The sequence below is a fragment of the Arachis hypogaea genome, chromosome 4 (genome assembly GCF_003086295.3).
Source record: "Arachis hypogaea cultivar Tifrunner chromosome 4, arahy.Tifrunner.gnm2.J5K5, whole genome shotgun sequence".
Classification (NCBI taxonomy): domain Eukaryota; kingdom Viridiplantae; phylum Streptophyta; class Magnoliopsida; order Fabales; family Fabaceae; genus Arachis; species Arachis hypogaea.
The window spans coordinates 70,100,958-70,112,111 of NC_092039.1; the positions used below are offsets into that span (position 1 = coordinate 70,100,958).

Sequence of the window (11,154 nt, forward strand, 5' to 3'; positions counted from 1 at the left end):
AAGCAACCAAGGAACCCAAATCGAGCTCTCCCTCAAGTTCGGGTTCTCGGCCTCAAATAACCAAGCGGAATATGAAGCATTGTTAGCTGGTTTGAAGCTGGCTGAAGAGGTGGGAGCTCAAAAACTCAACATTTACAGCGATTCACAAGTGGTCACATCACAAATAACAGGGAGATACCAAGCCAAATCGGGGAATATAAGATCTGCCACATACCCTGCGAACAAAATGCTCGAGCTAACGCATTTTTGAAACTAGCCAACACCAAACCAGGGGGCAACAATAGAAGCCTCATCCAGGAAATGTTACAGAACCCGTCAATTTCGGAAGAAGAAAAAGTCCTAGCCATAGTAAACCAGGACCAAGGATGGATAACCCCCATAATCAACTACCTCAAAACAGGAACATTCCCGACAGAAGAAAAGGAGGCGAAAAGGCTAAAAAGGGAGGCATAGTACTACACCATCATAAACAACATACTGTACAAAAGAGGGATCTCAGTACCATTATTAAAATGCGTTCCGACCTCCCACATAAGGGAAGTGTTAGAAGAAGTACATGGCGGCATTTGTGGCAATCATCTCGGAGCACGGGCTCTTGTCAAAAAGGTACTCCGGGCAGGGTTCTATTGGCCAACATTACAGAAAGAAGCCACATAATTTGTAAAGACATGTCCACCATGTCAGAAACATGCTAACTTTCACATCGCCCCACCAGAAGAGCTCATTAGCGTGACTTCTCCTTGGCCGTTGGCAAAATGGGGACTCGATCTTCTCGGCCCCTTTCCCCAGGGATCAGGACAAGTTAAATTTCTCATAGTAGGGGTAGACTACTTTACAAAGTAGATCGAGGCAGAACCCCTAGCTAACGCCACCGCCCAAAGAAGCCGGATATTCCTATATAGAAACATTGTTACAAGGTTCGGAGTTCCATATTCAATAACCACAGACAATGGCACTCAATTCACAGATGCAGGCTTCAGAAAACTAGTAGCCGACTTGAACATAAGGCACCAGTACACCTCTGTCGAACATCCACAGGCCAATGGGCAGGCCGAAGCCGCCAACAAAGTCATATTGGCCGGGTTAAAACGGAGATTACAAGATGCAAAGGGAGCCTGGGCAGAAGAGCTTCCACAGGTCCTATGGGCATATCGAACAACGCCACATTCCACCACAAAGGAATCCCCCTTCCGGTTAGCATACGGAATAGAAGCAATGATTTCAGTAGAGATTGAGGAAAGATCGCCTAAAGCAATTCATTACAATGAGGAAGCAAACTCACAACTTCAGAGGGAAGAGCTCGACCTACTACCCCAAATCCAAGAAAGAGCTCAGATCAGGAAAGAAGCTCTAAAATGCCGAATGGCTTCCAGATATAATCAAAGGGTAGTACCGAGAAGTTTTGCAGAGAATGATCTTATCCTAATACGAAATGATATTGGAACAACTCGACCAGGAGAAGGAAAGTTGGCAGCAAACTGGAAAGGACCCTACCGAGTTATAAAAGTACTTGGGAAGGGCTACTACAAACTGTCCGAACTCGATGGACGAGAGCTCCCCAGATCATGGCATGCCTGCAACCTAAGAAGGTACTACAGTTAGAAAAGGTAAAGGATCTCATTATTGGATGCACTCTTTTTCCTGAAAAAGGTTTTTTAATGAGGCACCAGGTTGAGACCTAGACACTATCTGACTTAAATGGATGAAAAAATTCCCACATATATATATTCGCACATTTCTTTGAAATAAAATTTATTTAGATATTCCATAAGATTTCAAGACGCATTAATCTGAAGTATTCATCGTCCGATTATAAAGCAACAGATCGGCAGAAAGTGAAAAACAATTTCACTGCACGATCACGTTAAAGATAACCGTCCAATAAAGGTGAAAACGCGATTCACCCAAAAGATGATCTAAAGATGCCAACCACTTTCTACAAATCGGCAAAGATGAACACAGAATAATGTAAGAAGTTATCGAAAGCAATCCAAAAAAGAACCTGACGAGGTCTTACAGATAGCTAAAATAATAACTTAAAGACTGGCCGACGTTCAAAAGTCGGACCAAGTCAACCCAAGTTATAAGTAACCCCTGGAAAGAGGTCTGCCAACCCTATTAAAGATGATTACTTTAACTTAGAAAGAGATCGACCTAACGAAGTCGGTTTCCTACAAAATGAAGTTATAAAAGTAATCCCTGAAAGAGACCTGACAAAGGTCCAAGAAAGAGGATTACAAAAATAACTTAGAAAGAGATCGACCTAACGAAGTCCGTTTCCTACAAAATGAAGTTATAAAAGTAATACCTGAAAGAGACCTGACAAAGGTCCAAGAAAGAGGATTACAAAATTAACATAGAAAGAGATTGACCTAACGAAGTCGGTTTCCTACAAAACGAAGTTATAAAAGTAATCCCTGAAAGAGACCTGACAAAGGTCCAAGAAAGAGGATTACAAAAATAACTTAGAAAGAGATCGACCAAATGAAGTCGGTTTCCTACAAAACGAAGTTATAAAAGTAATCCCTGAAAGAGACCTGACAAAGGTCCAAAAATGAGGATTACAAAAAAATAACTTAGAAAGAGATCAACCTAACGAAGTCAATCTCCTACAAGTTATAAAAGTAATCCCCAAAGGAAACCTAATAAAGTTCCTAGAAAAGGGATTACAGAAATAACTTAGAGGGGGACCAACGCAAAAGAATCGGTTATGGAGCACCAAAAATACATACGAAAGCGAGAAAACCGAGAAACAAGTCGGACCCACATAGACACAAACTCAAAGGATCCAAGCTATAAACAAAACGCACAAAGCAATCCCAAGAAGTCGAGCTGTAAGGTTCCAGCATTCTCAGAAAGAAGAAGAGAAAACAAGTCAAAAACCTTGATATAATCTACAAAGTTATAAAAGCCTCGGCAGCCATCAACACCTACCAAAGGTAGCGAGCTACTCTTTGATTTTCAAAATAAAAGTTGCTAAAACAAGCAACTAGAAATTGTCAGCAAAATAAACAAAGTTTTAAAGAGCCCACAAGCCAGGCCAACTACATAAATATCTAGAAAGAGATCAACAAGCATCAGGAGCCTTCTTGGCAGCATCAGGACAAGGAGAAGGAGGGCGAGTCTGAATAGGCACAGCATCTATAGTTCCATCCTCCCGGTTCAGAACCTGGCAATCCGAATCAGGTGCAACCGGAGGAGCAGAAGAGGTCGACACTTTGGCAGAGGACACAGGGGGAGGATCAGCATCATTATCACCCTCGTCATCAGGGACAATCTTGCCATCCCTGACAACATTGTCCAGTCTGAAAAGGGCGAGATCGGCCTCGGGAGCAATGACCCGAACTTGCTCCTTCAAGTTCTCGTAAGCAGCAGTCACGCTGCCAACAAGATGACCTTGGAGCTCATAATAATCTTCCCGGGCATTGTCCAACTCCCCCCTCAGACGCATCACCTCCCGATAAGTCGTAACGTAACTCTCCTTATGCATCAGGGCTGTGTCCTCGGCCAACCTCAAAGAAGCTGCTAGTGAAAGGGAACTCGCTTTCTCATTCTCTAGATCCTTCTCCAACTTGGTCACCCTTAATTCAAGTTCCTCCTTCAGCCCCTTCATCTGGTCAAACTCCTGCATTGCCTTCTCCATAAATGCTTTGGTAGCATGGAGAGGAAGATTCTGAGCAGTTCGGTATATAGCAGTCGCCATATACGCCATCTGTACGTGATTTCAGGCCATAAATTCCAAATGATGGAGGATGGACACATCGTCCATTGAGAGGGTACCATAGGGACCGATTTGCTGATCCACAAATTCAATGGCATTAAAATCAGGAGCGTTGAGGTCGAAAGGCTCAGCTGTTTTTTGTATTTTATTGGGAGGAGCAATAGAAGGAGCAGCAGAAGTAGGGTGAGGATCCACCAGACGAACTCGGGGAATAGGGATCACCTTCTTCACCCCAGGGGAACTCGGCACAGACGACTTCACGTGCACTTGGGAGGATCCTTCCCCAGCCGCCTTGGCCGAGATGTTTTTGGCAGTAGTCGCCCTCTGCACTCTTTTAAAAGCTTTCATGGATTCATTATTCTTTATCGCCTCTACAAATAAAACAAAAATTAAGCTACAAGTCCGAAAAGACAGTTACGAGTAATAAAAAACAAATAAAAAAGGAAACACAAAATACCCAGCTCAGTTTCAAGAAGAGAGGGATTGGTTAGAAATTTCTTTGTGTCGAGATGGGGAGGTTGACCCCAGTGTTCTTCCAAGATAGTCACAAAAGCTCGCTCAGCCTCATCCAACATTTCCCACGTATATCGGGACACCCTCACATCTTTTTGCCATTTCAAGGGAAAAGTAGGCTCGTCGTTTTCATCCAGAAAGAAGGGCCGAGCTCCTTCAACAGCTCGGACCTTGAAAAAGTAGTTTTTAAAATCACGGAATGACTCATCAAACATGGAAAAAAGCTTCTTTCCTTGGGTAGAGCGAAAAGAGACCCAAGCTGCCTTCTTTTTTACCACTCCGGGCTTAGTCAAGACAAACAGATAGAAAAAGAGAGATTGGGAAGCAGGGATACCAAAACCATTGCACAACAATTGAAAAATCTTTATGAAACCCCAAGAATTAGGGTAAAGTTGAGAGGGGGCGACTTTACAAGACCATAACAGGTCGATCTCAAATTTAGTAAAGGGAAGGGTGATACCCAGCTGACCAAAGAAAAAGTCATAAACATAGAAGAAAGGGCGATCATCAACAACCCGAGTAGAGAAGCAGACTCTCTCGTCAGAAGAGGGAGGGACAAGTTCATAGTTCTTCTCATCACCAGGATTACTACAGACACTATGGAATTGCCTAAGCTGCGCGGAAAACTCAGAATCAACCAGAGAGACACACATAAGAACCGTCGAGTTCACCCAATTGGCCATGCCCTCAGGGACCTGGGAAGGCATCTCTACAACGTTATTTCGGGAAGACATGAGGCCAACTAAAATCTTACAAAAAGAAAAGAAGAGTGGATTACTTTAAAAAACATCTCGGATGAGGGGCAAAACAACTCGACGGACGGACAAACAGAAAAGGAAAACCCCAAGACTCAAGCCAAAAGTCCTGGGGCATCCCTTGGAGGCAGTAACAAAGCAAGGTTTTTTAGGAAATCTCTACAGCTCACGTCCTAACACTCATCAAAAAGAAAATAAAGTCTCAAATGATACAAAGGAAGTAAAAATGCAAAGTCGCCACCCTTCTACAGTTCATTGTCAAAAACACCAAAAATGCCAAGCAGAAAAACAGCAAAGACGCAAACTTTTCTGGAATCAAGCAAAAATCATCAGCGAAGGCACAAGCAGAAACGACGACAACATAAAGAAAAAGATCCAAATCAACAAGAAAAAAGATTCGCACCATAAACGAAGAAATTCCTGAGCATGCAACAATCAGGCATGATAAAAGCAGAAAGACCCAAACTTCCTCTAAACAAAATGCAAACTTCCCACATATAAGGAAATAGAAGAAAGAAAAAACAAACCTGGAAAAAGGTAGAAGAAAACCTCAAAAGCCAAAAGAACAGAAGCCACAAAGCCACCCCTCGAAAGTGGAATACTGCGGAGGAAAAAAGCTAGAAGTCACCCCTCTTCCACAGAATGAAGTGACAGAACAGATGGAAGAAACTACGAAAGAAATAGAAAATGAGAGAGTAAAGGGAGAAGTTACGAAGAAGGAGTGAAGAAGAGAAACCGTTTTTTGATTGAGAAATTCAAAATAAAAGACCAAGAGAAAACGGGGCAATTAATGCCAATTAAATGCAGATATTAAAACCCTCTCGCGTTCCCAAAAAAGCGCTGATATAAAAACGCGCGCTTTTAGAGGAAAACGTTCTACATTCAAAAGTTGCTACAAAGGAATCGACAAAATGCTTGAGTTCGGCTTCACCGAAGAAGGACCAAAGTCAAAGACTCGACCTCAAAGAAGTCCGAGCTCAAGCAGGGGCACTGTTCATACCCTGGGTCGAGCTGTCCGACCTGGGATGTTCGACAGACAAAGCGACCGACCTCTTCAGGTCAGAATAACCTGACCTCTTTCCAAAGAGCTCGACCAAGTCACCAGGAAAGCCCAAAGAAGGGTCCAAATAGAGGAACACACCCCAAATCCTAAGGCAGCCCAAGCCTACAGAGAGAAGGGCAGTTCCCTTGAAGATAAAATGACCTCACTTGAAGATAAGATAAAGATAAGATAAGATAACTAACTTATCTTATCCACATAAGGTCACATCTCACCATTATAAATACACTGGAGCACCCAGGTATAACTCATACTCTGATTCTACTCAATACCTGCTTAATACCCTTGCTAACTTAAGCATCAGAGTCCCTTGCAGGTACCCCCCACCCTCTGGGGACGAAGGATCAGCACCATCACCAAGTCCAACAAGTCAGACACGGCAGCTCCAGCCACCATCATCAAGTCGGACACAACAGTTCTGACCAGCACAGAAGATCACGTCCGAGATCGACCTACAGTTTTAGGTAACCCCCGGAATAGGCACCACAGTGATTCCTCCTTTCTTGGGAACCACTTGAACTGGACTGACCCATTGGCTATCTGAAATTGGATAGATTACTCCTCCCTGCCAGAATTTCATAACCTCTTTCTGCACTACTTCCTTCATTGCTGGATTTAACCTTCTTTGGGGCTGAATGGACGGTTTGGCACCTTCTTCCAAGAGTATCTTATGCATGCATATGGCTGAACGGATTCCTTTCAAGTCAACAAGTGTCCATCCAATGGCATCCTTATGCTTTCGCAAGACTTGAAGCAACTCTTCCTCTTATTCTTGGCTGAGGGCTGAATTTATGATCACTGGATAACTTTTATTTTCTCCCAAGTATGCATACTTGAGAGTGGTTGGCAGTGCTTTAAGCTCTAGTTTGGGCACTTCTTTTCTTTCCTCATTTTCTTCTAGCATGCCTTGAACATGTATTTCAGCGGCTGCAGCTTCTTCGCTTGCTGCTAATTCTTCTTCTGTTGATGCTTCAAGTTCTTCTTCAAGAGTTTCTTGTACCAAATCTTCTACGGAGTCCAACCTCATACATTCTCCCAATGAGTTGTGTGGGTAACTCATGGCCTTAAACACATTGAATGTCATTTTCTCCTCATGTAATCTAAGGACAAGTTCACCCTTTTGGAAATCAATAATGGCTCCGGCAGTGGCTAAGAACGGTCTTCCCAGGATGATGGAAGTCTTAGCTCCTTCCTCCATGTCTAATACCACGAAATCTGCTAGAAAGATGAAGTCTCCCACCTTCACCAACAAATCTTCTACTATCCCATGGGGAAATTTGAATGATCTGTCTGCTAGTTGCAGCACCATTCTTGTTGGTTTGGCTTCCTCAATCTTCATTTTTTTCATCATTGCTAGAGACATTAGGTTTACGCTGGCTCCTAGATCATATAAAGCCTTTTCCACAGTGATTTCCCCAATGATACAAGGAATTTAGAAACTCCCAGGATCCTTCAATTTCTGGGGCAATTTGTGTTGGATGATGGCGCTGCATTCTTCCGTTAGCACCACGGTCTCATTATTCTTCCAGCTTCTCTTTTTGGTCATCAATTCCTTCAAGAACTTGGCATAGAGTGGCATTTGCTCTATTGCTTCAGCAAAGGGTATGTTGATTTGTAGTTTCTTGAAGATTTCCAAGAACCTTGAGAATTGGTTTTCCTCTCCCCTCTTCTTTAATTGTAGCTACTGGGGGTATGGAGCCTTTGAGAAGCATGGTTTGAGTGCTTCTCCTTCTTGATGTGGCTTAGGGCTTGAGGGTTGAGATTCCTCATGTCCTTTATTTTCTTCATCCAATTTCTTCTCTGGTGGTTTCTTATGGGTCTCCTTCAATTCCTTCCCACTTCTGAGGGTGATATCTTGATATTCCTCCTTTGGTATTGAGTTAATATTGCTACAATTGTTGTGTCCAGGGTCTTTCTTGAATAAGAACTCAATCTGTGTTTCTAGTTTCTTGATGGCAGCATCTTGATTCTGCATGTTGGATTGCACTTCTTCCCGGAAAGCTTTACTATCTTGAATTTCCTTGAATAGATTTTCAAGTAGAGCCTCAATCCTTGATAATCTCTCCTCGGTTATTGATGTTGGGTTGAGATTAGGTGGTTGAGAAGGGTGGTTAGATGGATGTTGGTAGGATTTCTGTGAGGTGTGTTGATGAGTTACATTGTTGTTGGAGTTGAGGTTGTGCATCTCTGATCTTGCCCTTGGTCTTGTTGGTTTTCCCATCCAAAGTTGGATGATTTCTCCATCCAGAGTTATAAGTTTTGGAGTATGGATCATAGACTTGTCTAGGTGAGTTTCCAACATAGTTGACTTGCTCCCAATCACCTTCTTCTCCTATATTTGCTCCTTCATGAGCTGATGATGAAGTGATGGCTGCTGCAACTTGGTTCTCCTCTACCTTCTTGGTAAGATCTGCTAGCTGCTTGGTGATCATCTTGTTTTGAGCTAACAATGCATCCATGTGGTTCAGCTCCATTACTCCTCTGGTGTTACTTCTTTCGGAGGCATAGAAGTAGTCATTTTCAGCAACTGTTTCAATGACATTTATGGCTTCTTCAATGGTTTTCTTCTTGTTTATAGAGCCTCCTGATGAATGATCCACAACCTTCTTTGACTTATAGGAAAGACCTTCATAGAAGATGTGAAGTTGAACCCATTCATTAAACATCTCTGTGGGCATCTTCTTGTTAGGTCTTTAAATCTCTCCCATGCTTCATAAAGAGTCTCACCATCTTGTTGCCTGAAAGTTTTTACCTCAGCTCTCAGCCTGTTGATCCTTTGAAGAGGGTAAAATCTTGCCAAAAACTTGTTCACCACATCTTCCCAATTTGTTAAGCTCTCCTTTGGGAAGGATTCAAGCCATTTGGATGCCTTGTCCCTGAGTGAAAAATGGAACAAGAGCAACCTATAGACATCTGGATAGACTCCATTGGACTTCACAGTGTAACAAATCCTCAGGAAGGTGGTTAAATGTTGATTGGGGTCTTCTTGAGCACTTCCTCCAAATGAACAATTATTCTGAACAAGAGTGATGAGCTGGGGTTTTAGTTCGAAATTGTTGGCATGTATGGTGGGCTTCTGAATGCTGCTTCCACAGTTTCCTGGATTAAGATTGATATAGGAGCCTAGAATTCTCCTTTCTTGCCCAGCACGGTTTGCATGGCCTTCTCTGGCATGATTTTGAGCTTCTTCTTCATGATTATTCTCCAAATTCTCTTCCATGTTGGGTTCAAAGTATTCTTCCTCTTCTTCCTCAGCACCAAAAATTCTTTTCCCTCTTGCTTCCCTTCTTAGTCTCCAAAGGGTCCTTTCAGGTTCTGAATCAAAGGATGTTAAAACTCCTTATCTTCTCCCTGTCATACAACAGACAGATTGCACAACAAGAGATAAAATGAAGAAACTATTCTTGTTAGAGTAATTGTTAGTGTGAGTGATGCAAATTATCAAACAGTTAGTGGGTTAATGAGCAGAATTGTAATCAAAGAAAGAAAGAATGAAAAAGTAAAGAGGGTGAAGGGGGTGAGGAAGAAATTAAAACAAACTAAAAGAAATTGACTAAATCAAATAAACAAAAAGAAAATGCTCAATCTAGTGATCTTCAAACTTAATCATTGTTGATTCAAAATCAATCCCTGGCAATGGCGCCATAAACTTGATGCATAAAAACTTGTCTCTCAACAAATTTTCCTTCGGCAAGTATACCGAATTATTGTCAAGTGAAACTCACAATAGAGTGAGATCGAATCGCACAAGGATTGATTGGTCAAGCAACTTTAGTTAGAAGAATACGCTAGTTGAGTTAAATAGAATTTAGATTGGGAACTTGCAGGAAATTAAACGACTAGAAAGTAAATAACAGAAATTAAAATGTAGAATCTTAAATGGGGATTTGGGGTAATGAGCATGAAATTAAATGGCAGAAAGTAAAGAGAATGGGTAAGATCAGAAATGGGGAAATCATTGGGTTCAGGAGATGTTGCTTTCTCCAGATCAAGTTCATTTTCATCTCTTCCTCAATCAATGCATTCATTGATCTCGTTGGCAATCTTAAGTGATTGGATCCTAATTCCTTGGCAATCCAATCTCTCTAAGTTTGAACAATTGCCCAATTCCTTGATTTAATTGCTCATGGGAAGAGATGAAGTGTGGTCACTGATTATACCACATGTATTTCCAAATCAAAGTGTTGGGAGGATTACATGTTACTATATCCGCCCAAACCCCAATTTGGTCCAACATGACAAAGCATTTCAGCATGATCTCCTCATCCCTTTTCCAAGGCTCAAAGGAGATCCAATTATGGAGATTTTCTTTTCCAAGACAACTAACCAATTCAAAAAAGAAGAATGAAAACTATAATTGATCCATCAAATTACAACAGAGCTTCCTAACCCAATGAAAGGGGTTTAGTTGTTCATAGCTCTAGAATTGAAAAATGGCAGAAAAGAAGAATCCATGCTAAAAGTGCAAAAAAGTAAATCTACAGAGAGTAGTTCCCAAAAGTGTTAAGATGTTCTATAGTTCAAAAATACTCCTATATATACTACTCCTCTTAATCTTCTAGTGAGTTCTTCAAGTCTTGGATGTGGGCTCTGGATCTTGAGTTGAAGCATTTCTCATCTTTAGTGGGCCCAGCTTGCAGAGAAATATGAATTAGGCTTGGGTATTTAGTGAGATTTAACGTTGAGTGCCATTGTGGGTTCGAGAACATTACTGGCATTCACTTTTTCCACTAACGTTCCACCCTCATGTATCCACATTAAATCCAATGTTAGTGGTCTTAACGTGACCACTAACGTTGCCTTTTCAATTTTTGGCCAACGTTATTGGGACTCACTTTTCCCAATAACGTTGGCTTGTATCGCGAACGTTAGTGGGAATCACTTTTTCCATTAACGTTGCTTGATGCCTTTTGTTCCTACATTAGAGTTCACGTTAGTGTAGCTAACGTGACTCTTAACCTAGGTGTGTCTCACCTTCGAGAGTGTTAGTGACACTCACCTTTGTCACTAACGCTCAAAATTCCCAAATTCTCTACGTTAGAGATCATGTTAACTAAGTTAACGTGGCTCTTAACGTAGTAGTGATGCCATCTTCCAACGTTAGT

At 41.8% G+C, this 11,154-nt stretch overlaps 1 non-coding gene across 1 annotated transcript; it reads left to right on the forward strand.

Moving 5' to 3' along the window:
- Positions 1–8,709: 8,709 nt before the first annotated feature.
- Positions 8,710–8,816, forward strand: LOC112799136 (small nucleolar RNA R71). Its single transcript, XR_003200716.1, has one exon. It is a non-coding gene; the product is annotated as a small nucleolar RNA R71 (small nucleolar RNA).
- Positions 8,817–11,154: the final 2,338 nt, after the last annotated feature.